We start from the raw sequence: 14,555 nt of genomic DNA, 5'->3' as shown, positions 1-14,555 counted from the left end.
TACAACCTCTGTTTACAACTACATAAGTTACACATTATTAATCTGTAATCACACAAGTAGTTAATAAGTAGATTTCTCTATGGGGGAAAATAGCAGCGTTCAACTCCTTGCCTTTTTTTTCCCTCTATAATTTATTTTTTATAATTTACTTCCAATTAGTTAGCACATGGTACAACAATGATTTCAGGAGAATATTCCTTAAGCCCTTTACCCATTAGCCCATCCCCCCTCCCACAACCCCTCCAGTAACCCTCTGTTTGTTCTCTACATTTAAAAGTCTCTTATGTTTTGTCCCCATCCGTGTTTTTATTTTTGCTTCCCTTCCCTTATGTTCATCTGTTTTGTATCTTAAAGTCCTCATAGGAGTAAAGCCATATGATATTTGTCTTTCTCTGACTAATTTTGCTTAGCATAATACCCTTTAGTTCCATCCACATAGTTGCAAATGGCAAGATTTCATTCTTTTTGATTGCTGAGTAATACTCCATTGTATATATATACCACATCTTTAACCATTCATCCATCGATGGACATTTGGGCTCTTTCCATACTTTGGCTGTTGTTGATAGTGTTGTTATAAACATGGGGGTGCATGTGTCCCTTCAAAACAGTACACTGTATCCCTTGGATAAATGCCTAGTAGTGCAGTTGCTGGGTCATGGGGTAGTTTTATTTTTAACTTTTTGAGGAACCTCCATACTGTTTTCTAGAGTGGTTGCACCAGCTTGCATTCCCACCAGCAGTGCAAAAGAGATTCTCTTTCTCCGCGTCCTCGCCAACATCTGTTGTTGCCTGAGTTGTTAATGTTAGCCATTCTGACAGGTGTCAGGTGGTACCTCATTGTGGTTTTGATTTGTATTTTTCCCAGATGATGAGTGATGTTGAGCACTTTTTCACATGTCATTTGGCCATCTGGATGTCTTCTTGGAGAAGTGTCTATTCATGTCTTTTGCCCATTTCTTCACTAGATGATTTGTTTTTTGGGTGTTGAGTTTGATAAGTTCTTTATAGATTTTGGATACTAACCCTTTATCTGATATGTCATTTGCAAATTTCTTCCCCCATTCTGTCAATTGCCTTTTAGTTTTGCTGATTGTTTCCTTCGCTGTGCAGAAGCTTTTTATTTTGATGAGGTCCCAATACTTCATTTTTGTCAACTCCTTTCTGATCACCCTGTTCAGTCTTGGGGCCTGTTTGCTCTCTCCAAAGGCAGCGAGTGTTATCAGTGTGCTAAGTATTCTTCCAGACTTTTAAGAGATACCATTAGGTACTACATGTATATTCACAGAGCCTGTATAGCCTGGTTTTGTATGTCTTTTTTTACATAGTTGCTTTCATTCCGTGTCAGCCATTGTACACTAATCTTTTTTGCTTAACAGAACTTGATCCATTTAATATATATAAAACCTAGCTTATTCCTTTGTACTGTTGCATGGTATTCAATCCTGTGATTGTTCTACATCTGTTTAAATATTTTTTTTTTGATAGAGGTTCAGATGGTTTCCAGTTTGTCTTTATTACAGATAGTATAGTATTTGTGAAGCATGTGATCCCTTATTTGTCCTATATGTGAAAGTTGTTAGGTTTATTGAGTGTGTTATTTACATACAATAATTTTATTGTTCTAAATGTACATTTCAAAGAGTTTTGACACAGTTGTGGAACCAGGACCACCATCAAGCTATAGAACCTTTAAGGAGGATTTTAAAAAGCTATATGCCAAGACTATTCCATGAGGAAAGAATATTCTCCTCAAAAATTGGTGCTGTCACAACTGGATATCCACAAACGAAAGCATTAAGTTGGATTTCTGTCTCACAAAAAATACAAAGTTAATTCAAAATGGATCAAAGACCTAAATGAGAGTTAAGACTATAAAACTTTTAGGAGAAAACATAGGCAAAAATGTTTATGATCTTGGATTAGGTAGTGATTTCTTAGATGTGACCCCACAGTCCAAGCAACAAAAGACAAAATAGGTGAAATTGACATCAAAATTAAAAACTTTTGTGCTTGAAAGGACTGTCAAGAAGGTCAAAAGACACTCCAGAGAATGGGAGAAGATATTTGTAAACCATATATCCGATAATATATATATCCATAATACATGAGAGTGTATACTTATTGTGATGAGCACTGAGTAACATATAGAATTGTTGAATCATATTGTACACCTGAAACTAATCTAACACTGTATGTTAATTATACTTGAATCTTAAAAAAGTCTAACTAAAACATGGGCAAAAGTTTGAGTAGATACTCCTCCAGAAACGTAGGTTGATGGTCAACAGGTGCATCAAAAGATGCTCAACATCGTTATTCATCCAGAAGTGCAAATCACAATCACAATGAGATACCACTTCAAGTGTGGCTTGATGGCTAGGATGGCTATAATAAAGAAGACACATGATAACAAGTGTTGGAAAGGGTGGGGAGAAAGCGGAACCCTACACAGCACTGATAGGGATGTGAGTGGTACAGCTGTTATGGAAACCAGTTTTTCAGTGCCTCAGAAAAGAAACAGAGTTACCACTTGACCCAGCAATTCTGTACAATATTGAAAACATACGTGTTTTGTGAAAACACAAAAACTTATACAGGAGTGTTTATAGCACCATTATTCATAATAGGCAGAATGTGGAAACCAAATGTCTATCACTTGATGAATATATAACCAATTGTGGTATACTTATACATGGAATATTATTCAGCCATAAAAATGAAAGAAATTCTGACCCATGCTATAACTTGGGTGAAGCTTGAAAACATTATGCTAAGTGGAAAAAGCCAGTTACAAAAGGCTACATATTGTAGGAGTCATTTTATTTGAAATTTGCAGAATTGGTAAATCCACAGGATGGAAAATAGATTAATGGTTGCCATGGGCAAGGAGGAAAAGAGTGGGCAGTGACTGCTAATGGGTATGGAGTTTCTTTTTGGGGTGATGAGAATATTCCAGAACTAGTGTTGATGGTTGATGGGTTGCATGACTTTGAATAAACCAAAGACAATGAGTTATACACTTTAAAAGGGTGAAGTTTATGGTGAGAGGTCATTTCCCTATAGCCAAAAGTTAACATACCTTTAAAATTTTTTTGTCAATAATGGGTGGGAAATAATTTCTTTGAGATAGGTTTAAAAACAAAAGCAAAATATAACACATACCAGGTGTTAATAATGATTATTGCTGTGAGCTCTGATTTCAGAGGATAATTTACTGTTTTTTGTTATTCCGTATGAGTTGAAGTTTTTGTTCACTTGTCATTTTAATGGAAATAGTAAGACTCTTAAGTTCAAATAACTAGAACTCCCAAATCTCAAATCCATTCTGCAGCCCCATCACTTGTGCAAATCATTACCGTTCCTCATAATTTTGGTCCTTGAGTGATAATTCTAAAATCCTCCAGCCCCACACTGAATGAGTGTGAACGCCACATCTTATTAGCATCTGGGGTGGGTTTGCCTGGAACTACCCCATAGTTTGTTTTGCTCAGCCTTCCCCAAGGCAAGAGCTTCACATAAACATAGATGTTTGGGATTAAGTATAAAAGCTGTGGCCAGAGAATAGAGGATTTTTTGTTTTTTGTTTTTTTGTTCATGGGAGTAGTAAAAGGACGGAATTGTCTGATTTTATGTAGAAAACAAAAGTCTTTCATCCGTCTCGTTTTAGCCTCTATTTTCTCAAATATCCAGACTATTGGCTACTCTGATCTGAACCTTTATCAATGATCCATAAACTGATAATTGGCTCCGAGAATCCAAGGAAAACATTCTTCAGGACTTCTTTCCTTTGTGTCTTTTTTAAAAATTATTTTTAAATGCTCTGATCCTAGAAAATGTGATACATACATCTTGTTAAAAATACTAAACAGTTTTGGGGAAAAAAGTTTTCATTACCTAACAATAATGTCTGCTTACATAATTTTTTTGGTTCATTCCTAATTGGCATTTTATTTATTTATTTATTTATTTATTTACTTATTTTTAAGTTATTTATTTTGAAAGAGACGGAGAGAGAGAGAGAGAGAGAGAGAGAGAGAGAGAGAGAGAGAGAGAGAGAATTTTAAGCAGTCTCTGTGCTTTTGGTGCAGAGCCTGTTGTGGAGCTTGATCCCACAAACCATGAGATCATGACCTGAGCTGAAATCAAGAGTCTGATGCTTAACTGATTCAGCCACCTAGCCAGCCCCCTTGTTGGCATTTAGATTGTTTCTCAATATTTTTGTTGTTACAAATAATGCTGTGATGAAGTCCCTATAATTACCTGTTTCTGTACTTATTCAATAACCTTTTAAGGTAGATAGAGCAAAATTGGATTTCTGGGCCAAATGTCATATTTTGATACATATTATCAGATTGCTACATAAAAAAGCTTGACCAGTTACACTTTTTTCTTCTTTCTTTGCTTTGTTATGTTCTTGTCCTGTCCCAAACACTCTCTTTTACATTTTTGAAACAGTAGGCCAATATTTATTGATACCTACTGTGTCAAGGTCAAAGCTAGATCCTTGCCCTGCAGTGTTTTAAAGCTCAGGTTAAAGAACTTACCCACGATGAAAGTAAGTTGCCACCAAGGTGTGAGTCCAGGTATCATGGATCCCACCTCAAGCAAAGTGGGGAGGTAGGAATATGGATGTTTATAAAGGATTGATTTACATCAAACTGTAGAGTGCTTTGGATCCCAGGTTATGCAGGAGGGATCTTGTCTGTTTAGTAACCAGCAGCCACATGAAGGTTTCTGAGCAGGAGATGATGTGATGATAGTTGTGATCTAGACTCTAGGATACTTGTTTTCTTAGCTCTTGACATGGATTTAAGCAAGGCATTTTAGGCAGACATTCTAAATGAGTGGGTAGTCTTGGGGGGGACATCAAAGAAAGAAGGACACATTATTACTTTCTTTCCCATTCTTTGCCACGGAATGTGAGAACAATGGCTAGCCACTATACCCAGAAAATGAAATATGGGCAATTTTTTTTTTAAGATCAAGAAGCCTTGATCAATGTTTCCTCAGATAGATCCAGTTTTGGCTTCCCGCTGTTGTCTCTGCAGTTTGTGGCACCTTCTTGGGCAAGAGCTACATTGTGATTTCACATTTCTTCAAGCACACCAGCTCTGGGGCTGTGAGCTCCTCACTGGGAGAGGCATGCTTTCCGCTTGCGAAACCTTACATTTGAAGATAAACTTATTAATTTCTTACTATTTTGTGTTTGGTCCTATTTTCAAAAATATATCTATTCAGCGGTTTCTGATTCTTTACCTTCTAATTGATTTTTACAGTACTATGTGGGAATATAATGGATACACATTTGATTTGGCTTTAATGATGGACATTTACTTTATCCAAGCAATTCTAAAAAGACAGTTACCTTGTAAAAGTATTTTCTTGGGCTTTGCTCTTTCACCATAACTGTATGAGTTCAGGGGTAAGTCATAACTTTTCTGTTATCTTGAAACAAGGTATTAGTTCTTATCATCAGTGGAGACTCACTCTGTTGATGATGTTGCCAAGCTGGGTTTGTTTTTGCTTTAGATGAACCAGACCATTCTCTCATGCTCAGCGTTGAGTATGTTAGTGGCCCGTATCTTTACCCATCTAGCTTTTGCTTATTGACTGATGCTTATAAACCTTATTTCTGAGATTTAAAATGGGCAGTCTAGGAGAGTGTGGGCTAATGACATTGGATATATCCAACAAACATTTATGAAATATCAAAGAAGTTCTTCCTGGAATGTAGTAAAATGAACAAAAATGCCCAAATCAGACTTTACACCCAGATTAAATTAATGGGATGAGCAGCTGTTTTTAGTTCATAAAATTTTCATTATAATTGAAGTTACACACATGAATATTCTTCATTCTAATAAGATGTAAAACATTTTGTACTTTTTATTTTCGATTTCTCCGTTAGAACATCTGAAGTCTTGAGTGTTCATCTGGTGAATCAGAAATAGTGTAAGTTGCATGTTTTGAGGGGCTGATTGTTGGGCATTTTGTGTGTGTGTGTGTGTGTGTGTGTATCCATTTTTTCCTTGCTTTTTTTTTTTTCTTAGTAGCAGATTTGGCAGTTTGGTAATTTCAGTGTGTTGGGCACCAGACTTTTTGGTTGGCCTTCAAACTTGCTTTCACTGAAGTATTAAAATATTCTGGCTTTGTTAACTTTACTTAGGAATTATTTCTAAGCTCCATTCCTAACAGTAAAGGGCTTGAGGGTATAGTTATCAAATAGCCTGGATAAATACCACCGTATTCATCCCAAAACATGACTCCCTATGCTCATATTGGCCTTAATTTCCAGGGCACCAGTGGGTGATCAGACAATTACCAGAATGCACTGCCGGTTACAGAAACTGAGCAACAGGGCCTTTTCTGTGTAAATATGACATCTGGGCAGGGATCTGATTTTTGGCTCAGTAACACTGCCCTGGAAAAGGTACTCGTGTGCTTTTTATATTTGTGTTTACATAGTTGGAGTCTTCTCTGCCTCCCTATCCTGGTGTATACTGAGGATACCCTCCCCATCCTGTGTATACTAGGATCCTGAGGACACTGTAGGTCCGTGCTCAGCTGCTTGCAGACAGTGCTCTGTGTTATTTGTTCACTGAATGGCAGGTCTTGCTTCTTATGGGCTGAAATGGGGATGAGGGAAGTGAAAAGGGATGGAATTATCAGGAGGGGTAAGTGCAAAGTGGGAACGTCCAATATGATTTGGTAGGGATTCAACATAGAGGAATCTTGAACTGTTAATAGGAGACCTTGCTTCTGATTTTTGCTGCTTGATCACTTATATATACAGTTTGACTCTGGGAAAAGGGACAAAGCTGGCCTGAACTCCCTCATAATGTGAAGATTTAATAAGACAATAGAGAGGAATGCTCTATACTTGGAGGGTATAAGGCAGTAGACAATGAAAGTTGTTGGAACTAATGGTGAGTAAATGCTGTTTTCAAAGGGAGGAGGCCCCTTAAAGGTACTAACTTTGAAAAGCAGAATAAGCTGTTTTATTGAAATAGAGGTGATGATTGAATCGGAAACAAGGATGTTGGGCTAGGGGAGCATCCGATGCCATTTATGAGTAAGAACTTTTGAAATACCTTCGTCGGTACCTTTTGACTTTTTATTCTCATCCTCCTTGCCCTTTGGTTTGGGCTGTGTATCAGTGCAGGATTCAGGGGGAAGGTTAAACATGTAGATTCATTGTGTTGGCTCTAGTTGTGTAGGCCTGGGGCTGTCTCTTGGGAATCAATGGTTCTTAAGTTCTTCAGGTGAATCTGTCGTGCACTTAGATTTGGGAGCCCCTGGTAATTAGTCAGTATCCTGCAAACATACTGCTGAAACCTGTCAGTGTTGTATAGCACGACCAGTTGATAATCTGGCCCTTCAGCAAACAGGTAAACACTTTTTACCAGAAACACCCTCTTGGAAAGTTCAACAAAATTCAGTTGAGGGCCTTCTTGAATTTATGCAAGGAAGGTGTTGTTAGTGGAAGGACGGGAGGAAGAAGGGAGACTTCAGTGACTCTGTTTAGTGTCAAAATTGTGTTGCATTGTTTCCTGTTTTGGAGTAGAGGTGCTGATTAGATTTTCTTTCTTGCAGCACTTACATCTGTAGTAAATAAATAGGTTGAGTATTAAAAATGACAGTATTTTATCACATGCATGGATATCCCGCAGAACAACCTAAAGGTCTTAAGACAGCACACCAGGAATCTGATGCCCATCTGCCTGGTCTCAGGGTGTGCCTCCTACATGGGGTTGAGAACTGACACCTGGGAGCTTGGTTGTTGTCTTTCTAATCAAGGATAATAGTGGTAGCTAGGCAAGGAGATAGAGAATAAAAAAGCCAGGTTGAGTTCAGTTTCCTGGTCTGCATTTAAACGGCTACATTTTGAGACCTTTTCTGTGCAGGAGGTCGAGGCAGCTCCATTCTATGTGCCTGACCTCAAGAGGGTTGGAGAATTGGGAGGAATTTAGCGGGTAATTTATGGGGTAATATCCCTCTGCTCTAAGATGACTCAACAGACTCTTGTCTGAAGGTAGGAAAACCTGGCCCCTCATATAGGTCTAGTTTGAGTGAGTCTTTCTCCAGGTGTCCTTTATTATCATACGTTAAAATAATCTTTCCTGTTTGTTTTCTACACGTATTTCCTGCTCATTGTAGGACAGTTGCAAAATACATGTAAGAAAAAACAGATTATGTTCATGCCCTCTTCAGGTGTGTACTTTCTAGTAGTTGGCAGCTCCAAAGGGAGCCAGTATTCTGACCTCCATCCTTATAGCTTAATGCTGCCTGTTGTTGGTCTTCATGTGGAATGGACTCCGTACTCTGTTGTATCAGTTTTCTTTTGCTAAATCTTGTGTCTGGGAGCCTCATCCGGGTGTATCAGTACTTGTTTTCCCAGTGTTGGGTAGCATACTGTAGTTGCTACAGTTTATTTTCTCATTCTGCAGAAAAATCACTTTTGCAAACATGGAATCCTATTGTACATAGTATTCTGACTTTTACATTAATTTAACATTACATTTGGGACTGTCTTTCCTTATTAAATGTGTCATTTTAAAATGACTTTCTATGGTTGTTTAGATGTATTCGTTGGATAAAATTATTCTAGTGTGTTTCATTAAATGTCTGTGTTGGGCATTTGCATTATTTCTCGTTACTTGCTCTTATAAATAATGATGTGAGGAATATCTTTATAGGCTGCTCTAAGCCCTCAGCTAAGATTATTTGCTTAGGACATATTTTTAGAAGTAGATATATGAGTCTAAGGGTTTGTATGTGTTTGAGGCATTTATTAGGTTAGGTATTGCTAGGCTGAAGCGTGCATTTCTAAGCATCTCAGAAAACTCCCCAAGGGCATGGCAGTTGGCAGTGTTGTATAGACCTACTTTGGAATTGGGATCAGGAATGGCTACGTAATTTGCAAGGCCCAGTGCAAAACGAAAATTCAGGGTTCCTTGTTTTAAATATTTGAGAACTTCAAAACCAGTGACGTCATATCATTTAACTAAGTGGGTAGCCCTTCTGAGAGGTGGGCATTGTGTGACTGATGTGTCCTTGAAGTCAGCACCAAATGGGACGCACTGGGAGGCCTGATATCCCAAGATAAGACTCTGATTGGACAGGTTCACAAACTGTTACAGAGTTTGAAACTTTGCCCACCACTCAGGATGCCAGTAAGCTTGCACTGAATAGACATTTTTCTAGGTAGTAGGATTGTGGGGATATGGGATCTGAGGTTAACCGTGTGGATTTAAATAGTGGTTCTGTCACTTATTTTTATGAGACTTTACAAATTTGCATCTTTGGACCTCAGTTTTTTTTTTTTTATCTGTAATATGGGGTTGTATTACCTCATAAGATTGTTGTGAGAATTAACTGAAATGTGTGTATATAAAGGACTTAATACAGTGCTTTACCACAGTAGGCTATTAACAAGTGTTACCTATTATAATTGGTTATCAATTCTTCAACACTGTGCTTTAAGAGAGTGAGCCTCCCTGACCTAAAATATGTACCTCCACTAGGCTATCGGGCTCCTGAGATTCCACCATTTGATTATTCCTTAGCATTATAGTATTCCTTGCTTCAGCTCACTGTTAATAATGAGGGCTATTGCTAATAACCCATTCCCAGGAGGCGTTAGAGCAGCTCGGGGGTGGGGGTGGGGGGCTCTAGGAGTGGGGGGTTAGAGAGGTTAGTGGGGTGTTTGGTTTCACATGGCTGGTGTGCAGAGTGTATGTGTGATGTGTGATAGCAGGGTGGGGAGGAGGTTGGTGAGAAGAGAGGGCTCTGGAGCCCGAAGGGCTTTGGATGCCAGAATGGGGAGGGAGAGATTCATTTCCAAGTGGTTTAGGGTGATTGAGTGTCACCTAGAAGTTAATGAGGTATGAAGGTTTGGGGATTGACCATACCTGGAATTTGTGCTGTGAGCATTTAACTTCTCAGACACTGTTTTTGTCTTTGTGTAAATGGTAATAATAATGATGGTAGTATTAAATGGCATTAGTAGTAGTAGGAGTAGTCATAGTAGTGGGGTTAGTATTATTAACTAACATTTATTGAATGGTTACCCATATCACCTCGAGTGCTTGACACGTAAGACCTTATTCACCTTTGGAACAACCTGTGTCATAGGTGTCATTAATCCCATTTTACTGAGGAGACTGCACATCACAGAGCATCAGGGACTTGCCTATTAGGCAGGTTAGAGATGAGATGTGAATCCAGGTAATCTGACTCCAGGAGCTCCACCCTTAATCTCTGTTGTCTTTTTCTGTGTGTGTGTGTGTGTGTGTGTGTGTGTGTGTGTGTGTGTGTGTATGTCAAGGCTGACAACTGCTTAGCACTTGAGATCTCTGTAAATTGAATGGGTTCTCTGCAGAAGCATTATGGCATAAATGGGCTTGGTTAGATGGGGTGGGACAGACTACATGTTCTGGCTTGGTGGATTTCATGTATTCTCTGTGTGACTGCTAGACCCAGGGGCTTAGCAGGGGCAAGAGCAGGCAACCTGACCTGCACACCCTGCCTTTCTTTTGGGCACCCCTCTGTGGTTACAGGAGAATGCCAAAATCACCATCATTAGAACTGAGATGTCATCACAACAGGAATATCTTTGGGAACTTTTTTTCCCCCTCCAAGACACTTTAATTAAATTCCCATCATGAAAACAATTAGGCAAGATTTGCCATACCTAACCAGTCAATAACTCAAGGACAGGATCTCATTAAGAGCTTTCGCTTTCCCGGAAACTGCCATTTTGAGGATTCAGAGCTGGTGGCTGCGTGCTCTGGGAATTAATTTATCCATATTTCCTCTGAGCTTTTTTTTTTAATTTTCCCAAATCCAGAAGGAAACACATTTTTAAATGACCTAAAAGTAGGAGACTGATTGTACACACCGCCATTCACTTTCACAAAGGTGTTCCTAAGTTTGAGGTGTTCTTTCCCTGTCATGATTCCATTGTCTTCTGTGTTGACTTACGCCTGCCTGTGGACAAAGCAATAGATGTGGCCTGGATACAGGCACCGCGTGAGTGAGTGAGCCTCCTCTTTTAACATAATTTTCCAGATACTGTGGTGTCTTATCTCTTAGCCAGGTGAGGGCTGCCCCTTACTGATGTCAGCAGGTAGAAATCTTGAGATACTTGATTCAATTTCCCTGACAAAAGTTTTGAGATGAACTATAAATTGGCCCATTTTTTTTGCTTCCTTCTCTTCTGCACCCACTTTCCTTCTGTCCATGCTTTTGTTCCTAATGCGCTATTGATTTTCCACCAGGGGCTAGCCATTGAAGTTGCCATTGAGGCAATAAAAAATGTACAAATAGAACTATCTAGAAAAACCGTTGACATCATCTAGTAAAGACAGACCCAGAAATTCAGCTGTTAGGTAGTCTAGAGGCACTTGTGTGCATATGTACCTGGATGCATTATAAAATGTTCATCTTCAGTAGAATGGACAAATAATTGCGAGTATTTTCAAACAGTGGAACACTATGCAGCCATGAAAATGAACAAACGACAGCTACATGCAATAATATGGATGAATCTCAACTGAGCATGTAGGGTTTATTGTCTGTGACTTAGTGAACAGTCCGTGACTAGATCAGCATGTGTTTAGGAAACTGGCTTTGGGCAGTGTGGATTATAGAGAGTCCACGCTGGAGACAGGGATCCCCCTGAGAGGCAGTTGTGGTCCTGGAAAGAGAAAATTACTATGCTAACCCCTGGCATTCCCAGTAGCAGGGGAGAGAATGACACAGACTGTTGAGAGACGTTAGAAGAAACATAAGTACAGTCTGGTGACTGATTAAATGCTTGGGTTGATTAGAAAGGGAGTTTACTTCCATGTTGCTGAGGCCTCTAATATCATAGACTTGGAGGATGATGGTGTCTTTAACCGATGTAGGAGCAGGCCTGGGGTTTTGAAGCAATGGATACTGAATCTACATGCAACCAAGCTGTATGATCTTGAACAAGTTATTTATCTTCTCTTTACACAATTTCCTCACATATAAAAGAGAGAAAATGTTTTAAGAGTAACAACCTCAGGGACGCCTGGGTGGCTCAGTCGGTTAAGCATCCAACTTGGGCTCAGGTCTTGATCTCATGGTTTGTGGGTTTGAGCCCCGTGTTGGGCTCTGTGATGACAGCTCAAAGCCTGGAACCTGCTTCGGATTCTGTGTCTCTCTCACTCTCTGCCCCTCCCCCGCTCACACTCTGTCTCTCAAAAAATAAAATAAACATTAAAAAATTAAAAAAAAGTAACAACCTCAGAAGATAATACAGTGCCTGATACATAATACACTCTATTATATGGTTTTTGAAGAGTAAAAGTGACCCTGGAAATATAACATCGTGTGATGCAATCCTTCCTTTAGACCTAACAGAGATAAAAGATAGATGTAGGAAAACTTGAATCATCTTTATGTCTCTTGAGTGAAACAAACACTACAAGTTTGGGGGCAGTAGAAAATCTTAGAACAAAAGGCACAAAAACCAGAGGTTATATAGTGTTGGAAAGGGAAAGCCAAGGAGGTGACTTAATGAGATTTTAAGTGAATGGTAAGTCAGAAGTTAGCATGTACTTTTGCTGAGAATGGTTCTTGGGAGCACAGAGCCTTTAAAAGAATACCTTTTTGTTTATATATAAATGATTTTCAAGTCCTTACTATTTGGGTGATTGCCAAGTAATATATATTATAGAAAATTAGTAAAAAGAACGTAAGGAGATAACACCCATGATTCTAATGTCCAGAGATTCTTTTCATATTTCAGCTCTGTCTGTTCATCTTTCTCTTCGTCCATCTTTTTTTCTTTCTCCTTCTGCTGCTTCTTCTTTTTAAAGAGCTGAAATTAATCTGTATATTGTTGTATAACCTGCTGTGTTTTGCACAGGAGCTTTAAAGAAGGCTTATCTAGCATGAGGGATTTAGGCTAGCTATGTGTAGCAGGAAGAAAATGTCTGATGTGCTTTGTCAATGAATTATTGAGGGAAAGTGCAACATTTCCTTCTCTGGCAGTCTTAAAATATACTAGGATAAACTCTCATTTCAGTGATGGTAGGGCATGACCCTGCTTTACTGCCCTGTTATTCTTTGATATGTGGGCAAACCATGAGAGTGCTTTTCTGTACACTTCCATCTCCCAAAAGTAGCAGAAAGAAATACTGGTTAGAATATGATGTAAGAGAGACTTTTATTAATCCCTCACCTACACTTGCCTTGAGGACTGAAGAGTTTATCTCTCCCAAGAGTGTAAGACTGCTCAACTTTTCATTTTTAAATATTAAAATCACTGTAAAATTCTACTCTGACTAATCTAGAATAAAGACAGGAAAGATTAGTGTCACTAGGATGTAGTTTTACATGAACAAATCATTTTAAATAGGCTTAAATCTAAGAGGTGGAGGCTGCTTTGCCTAGACAGACTATTTGCCTAGACTGTTTATGTCACATTGGCTAGGATAGCTGTGTGTGTGTGTGTGTGTGTGTGTGTGTGTGTGTGTGTGTGTGTGTGTGTGTATGGGAGGGAGGGAGGGAGGGGGAGAGAGAGAGAGAGAGAGAGAAAGAGGAATCTGAAGGCTTCTTTTTACTGATTGCACGATTTGCATGTAGAGGCTACCGCTACTAGAGAATTAGACAGAAGGTCTAATAAGAGTTATGATAACTTTGATGTGGCTCTTCTTGACTTTGTACTCACCTGCAAACTCTTAACTAGTTCTAGTGTTCTCCCAAAGGCAAGTTGGTCCATAGATTGGTAAGGTGGAACATCCTTGGGGGAGTGAGGGCCTGGGGGTAATTCTGCCATCTTTCTGATTTCACTCTCAAGTGTTCTCTGTTTTATGAAATAGAGATAATTTAATATTGGTTAAACTCTAAATAGCAGAGTGGCACACCTTATCTCAGCCCCCCTCCCCTCCAATCCAGGCTTAAAGAAGTCATCTCAGGCTTCTGACTTTCTAGTCTCTGTCTCTACCGTCTGTCTCGCTCCCTCTGTAGTAATAGTGGCTAACATTTAATGAAGGCTTGTTGTGCCTGAGGAACAGTTCATATTTACTTCTCAAGATAGTTGTGAATGGAAGATACTATGAATATTCCCATTTTTACATATGAGGAAACTGAGTTAAGAGAGTCTTAGTAATCTAACCAAAGTCCTACATCTGATAATTATCTCAGACTCAATTTTAAAAGGCCATTTTGCAGCATGAAATGAATATATATATTCATAATAATATATACATATATTTTAATTGGAATTAGTTAAGTTTATTGTGGGTCAAGAACAACATTTTATTTATGTATTAAAAATATTTTTTTTAAATGTGTATTTATTTCTGAGAGAGAGGGAGAGACAGAGCATGAACAGGGGAGGAGCAGAGAGATAGGGAGACAGAGTCAAAAGTAGGCTCCAGGCTCTGAGCCGTCAGCACAGAGCCCAGCGTGGGGCTTGAACTCACAAGCTGTGAGATCATGACCAGAACTGAAGTCGGATGCTTAACCGACTGAGCCACCCAGGCTCCCCAAGAAGAACATTTTAAAGATAGAGTACA

The 14,555-nt window shown here is 39.0% G+C and overlaps 1 protein-coding gene across 6 annotated transcripts in view; it reads left to right on the top strand.

Moving 5' to 3' along the window:
• PRELID2 (PRELI domain containing 2) overlaps positions 1–14,555 on the top strand; it is a 195,390-nt gene that overhangs the window by 18,919 nt on the left and 161,916 nt on the right. The window lies entirely within an intron of this gene.

This window comes from Leopardus geoffroyi, chromosome A1 (genome assembly GCF_018350155.1).
Source record: "Leopardus geoffroyi isolate Oge1 chromosome A1, O.geoffroyi_Oge1_pat1.0, whole genome shotgun sequence".
In the NCBI taxonomy this organism is placed as follows: Eukaryota; Metazoa; Chordata; class Mammalia; order Carnivora; family Felidae; genus Leopardus; species Leopardus geoffroyi.
Note: the sequence above shows the minus strand (reverse complement) of the source record. Positions and strands in the feature narration are given on the sequence as shown.